The following is a 12,028-nucleotide window of genomic DNA, read 5'->3' as shown; positions in this document are numbered from 1 at the left end:
GGGACCAAGGCTGGGCAGTGAGGGGGAGCTTGCAGCCTTCTGTCCTGGTGTGGAAGGGGCCCGGGGCAGCCAGAGGAGCAGGGAAGGGCAGTGCCCGGGGTGCCCAGTGTGGGGTGCTGTGGGGGGCAGGCGGCTGTGCAGGGGGGTCTGCACAGCACTTGTGCTGCCTTATTGCAGGGGGACTGAGGAGATCCAACCCACACTTCAGTGCTTTGCTTTCAGCAGGGGAGCTGGTGGGGCCTGGGGACCCTGGCTCTGCTGTGGCTGATTCCAGGGTGGTTGTGGGGTATGGTGCCAACTGCCAGCCCGCGGGGCTTCCACCAGGCTGGTGGAGTGAATGTGGGTCTCCCATGAGTGCACAAGTGACACAAAGGCTGTGGGTCCAGGCCCTGTTCTGTTGGGTTTTTCAAGTGGCAAGTCTGTGTTTGTCCCAGTTTACTTGGATCACATGGCTGGGGGCTTTCCTGGAAGTTTTGAGGAACAAGTGGCTAAGGACGTTCATGTCCACAGCAACTGCTGCTCCCAGGAGCCGTGTGTGTCGTCGGGATGGGCGGCTCTGTGTGTCCTGAACGTGCTGTGTCCTGTCACAGCACCACCCTGCTCTGGGCTTGGGCAGGAGCACGTGGCTGGCCATCTCCTGAGAATTATTTTTACAAGGCTTGACTGCAAGTGACTTCTGTCCTGAATTCCTTCTGCTGCTGCTGCTCCTGTCAAAAGTGATCCCCTGGATAAAACCACAGTCCGAAAAAGAGAAGGAATTCTCTGGCAGAGTGAGGTGGGCGTTTCAGGCGCTGAAAGGAAATGTCCTTAAGTGAAACAGTTTGCAAAGCATCCTCGGTGGAAGCTGTTCCTGCTGCCTCCCCCAACAGGCAGCCAGCTGTTGCCAGAGCAGGGCTGGGGCAGCCCAGGACAGGGGGCTGCTCTGGGAGCTGCTCACGCGCCATTTCCTCCCTGCTGGGCTCACGGAGCTGTGGACGGATCCTCTGCTGCCTCCAGGGTCCTGAATCATTGATCAGGATTGGCCTTTGCTTCTTCAATGAATTATTTTCCCTGTCGCAGTTTAAATACATCTTTCAAAGATGTTCTTTATTTATTAATGTGCTCTTCTTAGCTCCTCCTTTATAAGCTAAATTATTGAACTGGGGAAGGAGCAGTGAAATGAGGTGATGTGTGTCATGCTGAGAACAGTTTCTTGCTGGGAAAACCTGCCAGGGAGGCAGGAGGTGCAGCAGCTGGGCAGTACCTCTCGGGGAAGGAGTGACTGCTCTCCTGAGCCATTGAGTGTTGCCATCCCACCACTGGGAAGGCACTGGCAGCACTGGGACAGGCTGCTGGGGGTTTGTTTTCCACACAGGCCGATACTTATTTCAGGAAGCTCCAGTGGTGCTGCAGCTCTGGAATAAATTACTGCTCTGTGGGTGGTAGTAATCAAGAAAAATTTAGTAAAACTTTGGGGAAAAGGCAACAGGATGATGTTCCCACCTACCTGTGGTGGGAGCTGGTCAGTGCCAGGCACGGCCCTTGGGCTCTGTCAGCCTCAAACACCATCCAGTGACACAAACAGGACTGAGCAGATCCCAGTCACAGCTCCTGCCTGACTAAGAGGGGAGGGGAGGCTGAGTTTCTAGCCAGGCACAGGAATCTCCATGTGCCTGCAGTGCCTTCTTTCCCTTTCCTGGGAGCCTTCTCCCCCAGCTCGGGACAGTGTGACCTGTTTGGGGAGTGTGCCTGGTGGGGATGAGGCTCTGCTGTGTTCCTGTGCAGGCAGGCACTCAGCTTCCTTGGGGAAGTACTTGCAGCACTGCCCAGGAGGAAAGAGAGAGTAGAGTCCCTGGATGGAGCTGGAAGGGCAGGAGTGCCTGGGAAGCACAGAGTAAGTTGACCTCCTGCCCCTCTGTGCACACTGTCCCTGGCACACTGGACACAAAACTTCTATCTCAGCAGATCTACTCCTAAAGCCACACCTAATCCACTGTCTTCCTGCTCCAAGGAGGATTAAAAAGGGCTGTGTGGGACTAGGTGCATGTGGAAAAAATACCTCTGAGGGTTGAAATTGGTACTTGCTCAGCCTCAGAAGAGAAGCAGGACTTTAAATCCGACCAGGTAGTTCAGAAATTCACAACATCCTCCTGGCACAACCCTGAGGGTAAAAAATCCAGCTTTGGGCTGAGTCCCAGCCCAGCTAGGCTGCCCAGCTGGGCCTAGCTCCTGGCAGGGCTTCACTGGTGCTTTCCTGGGATATGTCCTGTCCTGGGGAGCTGAGAGGCAGCACAGGAGGGAGAGGAGGCTGCAGTGGGCTCAGGCTGTGTCAGCACTTGCTGTCCCGGGAACACGATTGCCCCCTGACATGGCACAGCACAGGTCAGAGCCCAGGGGCAGCGCAGGGTAGGGCCCTGACTGATGGCAAAGGGCAGAGCTGGCACATCCCAGGGAGGCAGACTGGGGCTGGGGAGACAGCACGGCCATGAGCCCCCCCCGCTCAGCATCCCCAGGAGAGCATCACCTTGGTGGGGAGGCACAAGGGAAGCAGCCTCCTGCTACACTTAATGAAAGGAACAAGGAAATGGCTTCAGTGTGCTTTCATCATTGTGTTTCCAGCTAGTCCCATTTGGAACTGTCCTGGAGGCAGAACTGGCAGGTGCTCCCTGGTCCCTGGCACTCCCAAACCCCCTGCCGGGCATCTTTGGGGCAAAAAAGGCAGGCAGTGGGGTTGCAAAGCTGCACACTGAGGCTGTGGGGGTGTTTGGCTGCAGTCCTGGACCTGTGCTCAGGCAGGAGAGGTGGGTGAGCTCCCCACAGTGCCACAAGGGTGGGCTTGGTGGCTCATCACTGCCATGTGCTCCTGAGAGCCAGGGACTGACAGCTCCAGTCCCCCCCACTAACAGGAGAAGCCCCAGCCCAGGGCCCTGCAGGGGCACAGGGGAGCTCTGCTCCCCAGCCTCATCTGCCTGGGGTTGGTGTGACCTCCTGCCCTCCTGGGCCCAGAAGGGGGTCAGGAGGATGCCCTGGCCGAGCAGGGCTGTGGGGCTGGGCTGTGGGGCTGGGCTGTGGCTGTGCTGTGGGGCAGGAGGCCCTCACCCCTCCCAGCCAGCCCAGTGCTTATCTCCCCTGTGCGGGACAGGGCTGTGGGGCACAGTCCCCCAGCCAGCCACTGCCACCTCCTCCCTGGGCTCCCTGGGCACTATTCCAGCCTCTCCTGAGCCCCTGGGCCTTGCTGCCCTTCTCTGGACAGTCACCACTCCTTCAGTGCCTCTGAGGCAGTGCCTGGAGCACAGGGGGGCTTGGCCCAGACCCCTGTGGGTGACATGCATGCCCTCAGACACCCCTAGCAGTGATGGGGCAGCAGGAAGGTGATGCTTCCCAGGAAAGGAGAAATGGGAGATAACCCTATGGCTCCATAAAACCCTTCCATCTCCCCCTGTCTCCCTTCTCCCTGCCTCCTGCCCTGCTTGGTCTCCTCCAAATGATGTTCACGGGCCAGAAAGGGACCAGGGGCTGAACAGGGGCGTTTCCAGAACAGGGGCTGAGGGCTTTGGCTGCGCCTGGGACAGCAGCTGCTGCATGGACAGGGCACAGAAGAGGGAGGAAACACCTGGAGTGTGAGAGGGAGGCTGCAGCCCCCAGTACAGGACCATCAGGCACTGCTGGGTGGGGTCTGGCCCAGGGGAGCTGGAGGGGGCACATGGTCCATGCTGTGGCCAGGTGAGCTGGCAGGGGCTGGGGAAGGGGCACAGGGGTGGTGTGGGGTGTAGAACAGGTGGCCTGGGGGGACTGAGGTGGCCCAGAGTGTGATCAGGAGTAGTCAGTGTGGGTTCACTAAAGGCAAGTCATGTTTGCTCAACCCGATTGCCTTCCAAGATGGAATGATTGCCCGGATGGCTGAGGGGAGAGCAGTGGGTATTGCTCACCTTGACTTCAGCAGGGCCTTTGACACTCAACTCAGGCCATGTGGGCTGGATGGGCAGTGAGCTGGATTGAGAACTGGCTGAGTGTCATATCCCAGTGGGTTGTGATCAGTGGCACAGGGCTTGGTTGGGGGCCTGTCACTGGTGGTATCCCCCCAAGGTTCAGTTCTGGGTATTGTTTAACTTGTTCATCAATGACTTGGATAAGGGGGTTGATGCCTCCTCAGCAAGTTTGCTGATGGCACAAAGCTGGGAGGTGTTGCCTGTGCACCCCTTCAGGAGGGTCTGGACAAGTTGGAGAGATGGGTAGTGTCCTAGTTAGGACAGCTGAGATCAGTTCATCATGGTGGGTGTAACCCAAAACTGTATTCTATAGCCTTCCATGTCATTTCCCAGAAACTAGACTATTGTTGTCAATAGACTATTCGCACCCTCTACCCATAGAGCCTGACTCCTCAGGCTATAAACTAGGTGTTAAGAGGCCTGTGAGATAGAAGGATGTTTCTGTCCTCACACCCTTTGTGAACTCCCCGCCCTGAGGGGAGTACCAAGCATTCCTGCCTGAACTGGAGGATATATAATCTTGGAGTTTTGGAACATTTTTTCAACCCACTCGTGGGATCCAGAGGACGGCTGCATCTCATCGCTCTCAACCAGACTTAGACCACCACTGGACTGCGATCACCAGTTCTGGCCAGACTGCAGCAGCTCTCCCACCAGCAGGTTCTTCCCCTCTCCCTTTACTTTGGACTCAAACAGGGCCCAAGGAACACCACTTTGTTCAGGCCCCAGGGTACTGGGTTATACATTTGGGTTTTTGTGGGTTGAGACCAATTGTTTGTTTGTATTATTGTACTTACTGTATTATTTTAATAAATTGTTATTCTGACTTATAATCTCTCCTTTGAGTTGGGTTCATTCCCCCTGCTGGTTAACTTTTAAACCAGCACATTTTGGCGCCCAAACGTCGGGCAGAGAGAGAGAAGTCAGAATCACAATTTCATTTGAAGCATTTGTCTATTTGAATATAGAAACTCCCTGATCACCATGTTGTTTGATGCACTCACATGGATGTTGTATTTGAGCCTGTTCATATTTCCACAGATGGCGTATTATTTGCCTGTTTTGATGCTCTCTTTAAGACCAGGGAGAGGGATCCAAATTGTTTTATTAATATATTATGTTTATGTCATTCTAACATCAGAAGCAATGAGTTTCATTGTAAATGTGTATTCAGTCCTGTTTGCCTGTCCTGGTTTGGGTTGCTACCTCTGGGGCCTCATTAAAAATCGTACCCAGCTTTTTGGGGGAACAGGGGTGGATGGTTTCCAGCCTCCCACCTCCTTCTTCCCCTTCAGACCTGCTAAAACAGTTTTTGAAAATATTGAGTTCCCTTTTGATGTTAAGGACAGCATAATGTTATTGTTAGTGTTGCTCTGTCTGCTCTGTACTGTGTACACCATGTTTAGGGTCAGAAAAGTGCCTTTTAGGGAGGTTGGTTGGACACCTGCCCTGGGAGCAGATAATGCTGAATGGCACGGGAAGTGGGAGGCCATCAGCCAGTATTTGGAAAAGTTTTCTCCTCCAATGACCTGGAAATTCACCCCTGAACAACTGCAGGATCCTGTTAGCATGATAAGACTGGTGAAGGAAAAATGCTCTGGCAGCTCCAGAGATGGCCAGCTCACAGCAACCTGCTGGGCCCTGGCCACTGCCTACCGGGCACTGCTTGACATGATACAGCACTGTCAGGGCGAGGAGAGAAGGACCAAATCCGCAGACACCACGTCCACCCAAACCACAGCTGAGTCAGAGGGAGAAAGAAATGAACCAACCAGCACCGTGTCCACACAAACCATCGAGGAGCCAGAAGAACAAGCAAAACCAATAGCAGTCGCCCCTGTCCAGAAAAGGAAATCAAAGACTAAATCAGTTCGCATAGCAAATGATGACGAAGAGGCGGGACCTTCACATCCACCGGAGGAGACAGAGCCAGAAATAATCACTCGGTCCCTATCCCTGGGTGAGCTACGTGAGCTCCGGAGAGAGTTCACACGACAGGCGAACGAGTCCATTCTGACCTGGCTGCTCCGAATCTGGGATGCCGCAGCTAACGATACGATCCTAGATGGGAGTGAAGCCAGACAGCTGGGATCCCTGTCTCGAGATGTAGTCATTGATCAGGGGATTGGAAGGAGGCAGGAAACTCTCAGCCTCTGGCGGCGACTGTTGTCCAGTGTGAGGGAGAGATACCTTTGCAAGGAGGACCTCCACGTACAGCAAGGACAGTGGAACACGATGGAACAAGGTATCCGGTGCTTAAGGGAGTTAGCTGTACTGGAGATAATCTTTTCAGAGGATGAAAGATTCCCTAAGAGTCCAGATGGCGTACAGTGCACCTCCCAAATGTGGTTAAAGTTTGCACGACTCGGGCCAGAAATGTATTCCCGCTACTTAGCAACGCTGCAATGGAGGGAGGGAGAGGACAAGGTGGGAGCATTGGTTAGCAAACTCAGGATTTATGAAGACACTGTCACCGCCCCATTACGAGCCCACGTCTCATCTGTGGAAACCAAACTGGCTGAACACGTCCGAAACCTGGAAGAGAAAATTGAAGAGGGACACCAGAAGCTAAGAGAAGAGATTAAGGAAGGGATTTTCCATATCTCGCCAGGACGAACAAGAGTCTCTGCTATCAGGAGCCAGCGTCCCCCAGCTAAGGAGAGAAGGTACACTCCACGTGGCGATCTATGGTTTTACCTCCGTGAGCATGGAGAAGATATGAGGAAGTGGGATGGGAAACCCACCTCTTCCTTAGCAGCCCGGGTACGTGAACTGAAAAGAGGAACAAATACCATAAAGAACTCTTCAAGGGTAAACGTTGCTCCAGTCTCTCGTGGGCAAGACTCCAGACGGTACAGGAATGATGATACGTCTGATCCTCTCGAAGGGACCTCCAGGTCATACCCACAAGAAGAGCACAATGAGTACCATGACCAGGACTAGGGGTGCCCTGCCTCTAGCCAGGTAGAGGAGAGGGACAATCGAGTCTATTGGACTGTGTGGATTCGGTGGCCTGGCACATCAGAGCCACAAAGATATAAGGCTTTAGTGGACACTGGCGCACAATGTACATTAATGCCATCAAGATACGTAGGGGCAGAATCCATCTCTATTTCTGGGGTGACAGGGGGATCCCAACAGCTGACTGTACTGGAAGCTGAAGTGAGCCTGACTGGGAAGGAATGGCACAGACACCCCATCGTGACTGGTCCAGAGGCCCCGTGTATCCTTGGCATAGATTACCTGAGGAGTGGGTATTTCAAAGACCCAAAAGGACTTCGTTGGGCTTTTGGCATAGCTGCTGTGGAGACGGAGGAAATCAGACAGTTGAACACCTTGCCTGGTCTCTCAGAGGACCCCTCTGCTGTGGGACTACTGAAGGTTGAAGAACAATTGGTACCGATAGCCACAGCAACAGTGCACCGTCGGCAATACCGCACCGACCGAGACTCTGTGACCCCTATACAAAAGATGATCCGTGAACTGGAGACCCAGGGGGTGGTCAGCAAGACTCGCTCACCCTTTAATAGCCCTATATGGCCAGTGCGTAAGTCCAGCGGAGAGTGGAGGCTGACGGTGGATTACCGTGGACTCAATGAAGTCACACCACCCCTGAGTGCTGCTGTGCCGGACATGCTGGAGCTCCAGTACGAGCTGGAGTCCAAGGAAGCCAAGTGGTATGCCACCATTGACATAGCCAATGCCTTTTTCTCCATTCCTTTGGCAGCGGAGTGCAGACCACAATTTGCTTTCACTTGGAGAGGTGTGCAGTACACCTGGAATCGACTGCCTCAGGGGTGGAAACACAGTCCCAGCATTTGCCATGGACTGATCCAGACTGCACTGGAAAAGGGTGAGGCTCCAGAGCACCTACAGTACATTGATGACATCATTGTATGGGGGAACACAGCGGGCGAAGTCTTCGAGAAAGGAGAGAAGATAATCCAGATTCTCCTAAGAGCCGGTTTTGCCATTAAACGGAGTAAGGTCAAGGGACCTGCTCAGGAAATTCAGTTCCTAGGAGTGAAGTGGCAAGATGGACGCCGCCTAATTCCAATGGAGGTGATTAACAAAATAGCAGCCATGTCCCCACCAACCAGCAAGAAGGAAACACAGGCTTTCCTAGGCGCTGTGGGCTTTTGGAGGATGCATATCCCCGAGTATAGTCAGATTGTAAGCCCTCTCTACCTTGTGACACGGAAGAAAAATGATTTCCAGTGGGGCCCCGAACAACAACAAGCCTTTGAACAAATTAAACAGGAGATTGCCCATGCGGTAGCCCTTGGGCCAGTAAGGACAGGACAGGACGTGAAGAACGTGCTCTACACCGCAGCCGGGGAGAATGGCCCTTCTTGGAGCCTCTGGCAGAAAGTGCCTGGGGAGACCCGAGGACGACCGCTGGGATTCTGGAGTCGGGGATACAAAGGATCTGAAGCCAGCTATACACCAACTGAGAAAGAGATCCTGGCTGCCTATGAAGGAGTTCGAGCTGCCTCAGAAGTAATCGGCACCGAAGCGCAGCTCCTCCTGGCACCCCGACTACCAGTGCTGGGCTGGATGTTCAAGGGAAGAGTTCCTTCCACACATCATGCCACCGATGCCACGTGGAGTAAGTGGATCGCTCTGATCACGCAGCGAACCCGGATAGGGAATCCTAATCGCCCTGGGATTCTGGAAATTATCACCAATTGGCCCGAAGGTGAGAGTTTTGGACTATCCTCTGAAGAAGAGGAGGAGAAGGTGACACGGGCTGAGGAGGCCCCACCATATGACAAGCTACCAGCAGATGAAAGGCGATATGTGCTCTTCACGGATGGCTACTGCCGCATTGTAGGGACAAACCGAAAATGGAAGGCAGCTGTATGGAGTCCCACACGGCGAGTTGCAGAAGCGACCGAAGGACAAGGTGGGTCAAGTCAGTTTGCAGAGCTTAAAGCCGTTCAGTTGGCTTTGGATATAGCTGAACGAGAGAAGTGGCCAAGACTCTATCTCTACACTGACTCATGGATGGTGGCCAATGCTCTGTGGGGATGGCTGGAGCGATGGAAAAAGGCCAACTGGCAGCGCCAAGGGAAACCCATCTGGGCGGCGGAGATGTGGCGGGACATCGCTGGCCGGGTAGAGAAGCTGAGTGTGAAGGTCCGTCACGTAGACGCTCATGTAGGCAAGAAACGGGCTAATGAGGAGCATCATAACAACGAGCAGGCGGACCGAGCTGCCAGGATTAAAGTCTCTCAGGTAGATCTGGATTGGCAGCACAAAGGAGAATTATTTCTGGCTCGATGGGCCCATGACGCCTCCGGTCACCAGGGGAGAGATGCAACATACAGATGGGCTCGTGACCGAGGGGTGGACTTAACCAAGGACATTGTCTCACAGGTCATCCATGACTGTGAGACATGTGCTGCCATCAAGCAGGCCAAGCGGGTGAAGCCTCTATGGTATGGTGGACGGTGGTCAAAGTACAGGTATGGGGAAGCCTGGCAAGTTGACTACATCACACTCCCCAAAACCCGCCAAGGCAAGCACTACGTACTGACCATGGTAGAAGGAAGCACTGGATGGTTGGAGACATACCCCGTGCCTCATGCCACTGCCCGGAATACCATCCTGGGCCTTGAAAAACAAGTCCTGTGGCGACACGGCACCCCGGAGAGAATTGAGTCTGATAATGGGACCCATTTCAAGAATGGCCTTGTAGACACCTGGGCCAAAGAGCACGGCATTGAGTGGGTGTATCATATCCCCTACCATGCACCAGCTGCTGGAAAAGTTGAGCGGTGCAACGGACTGCTGAAAACCACTCTGAAGGCACTGTGTGGGGAGACTCTCAAACACTGGGAGCTGCATTTAGCAAAGGCCACCTGGTTGGTCAACACCCGAGGTTCCATCAATCGAGCTGGCCCTGCCCAATCAGAACTTTTGCATACTGTAGATGGAGATAAAGTCCCCGTGGTACATATGAGAGGAATGTTAGGGAAGACTGTTTGGATTAGTCCCACCTCAAGCAAAGGCAAACCCATCCGAGGGATTGTTTTTGCTCAGGGACCTGGTTCCACGTGGTGGGTAATGCAAAAAGATGGGGAGACACGTTGTGTACCACAAGGGGACCTAATTTTGAGTGAGAATGGTCTGTAATGTTTCATTGTATATATATAGATAGATAGATAGATAGATAGATGTATATAGTTTTAAAGGGATATAGTTTTTAAAGAGGGTTAATTTGGGCATGACATGGATGGCATAGAATAAGGGGTGGATAATGTCCTAGTTAGGACAGCTGAGATCAGTTCATCATGGTGGGTGTAACCCAAAACTGTATTCTATAGCCTTCCATGTCATTTCCCAGAAACTAGACTATTGTTGTCAATAGACTATTCGCACCCTCTGCCCATAGAGCATGGTGGGTGTAACCCAAAACTGTATTCTATAGCATTCCATGTCATTTCCCAGAAACTAGACTATTGTTGTCAATAGACTATTCGCACCCTCTACCCATAGAGCCTGACTCCTCAGGCTATAAACTAGGTGTTAAGAGGCCTGTGAGATAGAAGGATGTTTCTGTCCTCACACCCTTTGTGAACTCCCCGCCCTGAGGGGAGTACCAAGCATTCCTGCCTGAACTGGAGGATATATAATCTTGGAGTTTTGGAACATTTTTTCAACCCACTCGTGGGATCCAGAGGACGGCTGCATCTCATCGCTCTCAACCAGACTTAGACCACCACTGGACTGCGATCACCAGTTCTGGCCAGACTGCAGCAGCTCTCCCACCAGCAGGTTCTTCCCCTCTCCCTTTACTTTGGACTCAAACAGGGCCCAAGGAACACCACTTTGTTCAGGCCCCAGGGTACTGGGTTATACATTTGGGTTTTTGTGGGTTGAGACCAATTGTTTGTTTGTATTATTGTACTTACTGTATTATTTTAATAAATTGTTATTCTGACTTATAATCTCTCCTTTGAGTTGGGTTCATTCCCCCTGCTGGTTAACTTTTAAACCAGCACAGTAGAGAAGAACCCTCTGAAATTCAACAAAGGCAAATGCAGGGTCCTGCACCTGGAGAGGAACAACCACGGCACCAGCACAGGCTGGGGGGGACCTGCTGGAGAGGAGAAGGCCCTGGGGGTCCTGGGGGCCAACCAGCTGTCCCTGCCCAGCCGTGTGTCCTGGGGGCCAGGGAGGCCAATGGGATCCTGGGGGCATCAGGAAGAGCCTTGGAGCAGGGCAGGGAGGGGATCCTGCCCCTCTGCCCAGCCCTGGGCAGGCACATCTGCAGGGCTGGGCCCAGCTCGGGCTCCTCAGCACAGCAGGGCCAGGGAGCTCCTGCAGCGGGGCCAGCGCAGGCTGTGGAGATGCCCAAGGGCTGGAGCAGCTCTGGGAGCAGCAAAGGCTGAGGGAGCTGGGGCTGTTCAGCCTCCAGAGCAGAGCCTGAGAGGGGCCCTCCCCAGGGGGTGTCAGGGGCTGCAGGGAGGGGGCAGAGGCTGGAGCAGGCTCTGCTCGGGGGGCCCAGCAATGGCCCAAGAGGAACGGGCAGGAACTGATGCCCGGGAAGTTGCAGCTGGACAGGAGGAAGAACTTCTTTGCTGGGCAGTGACCCAGCCCTGGAGAGAGAGCAGAGAGGGTGTGGAGTCTCCTGAGTGGAGATCTTGCAGAGCTGTGTGGACACAACCCTGTGCCATGTGCTGTGGGATGGCCCTGCTGGAGCAGGGAGGTTGGACAGGTGATCCACTCGGTCCCTTCCCGCCTGTCCCCTCTGTCCATATCTCCGGGTCGCTGCCACTGTCACTGCCCCCCTCTCCCCCCCATCCCCTCACACTCCCTGCCCCGCCCCCCCGGGCCCCTTTAAGCGCGCGCGGGCGGTGCCGCTCAGCTCTCGCGAGACCAGCCACCCTTCCCGGGACTACACTGCCCAGCGTGCCCCGCGCGCGCGCGGAGGGGTGGTGGCCAATGGCGCTGCGCCCCGCCGGCGGCGGCCCCCCCCTCCCCGGAAGTGACGCGAGGGGCCCCATGTGAGGCGATTGCAACACATGGTGCGCGGCGCGGGGGAGCGCGAGCAC

This window comes from Manacus candei, unplaced genomic scaffold, assembly GCF_025592945.1.
Source record: "Manacus candei isolate 608988 ecotype Guabito, Panama unplaced genomic scaffold, ASM2559294v1 h1tg000037l, whole genome shotgun sequence".
NCBI lineage: Eukaryota > Metazoa > Chordata > Aves > Passeriformes > Pipridae > Manacus > Manacus candei.
The sequence above is the reverse complement of the archived record's forward strand: the minus strand, read 5'-3'. Positions refer to the sequence as shown.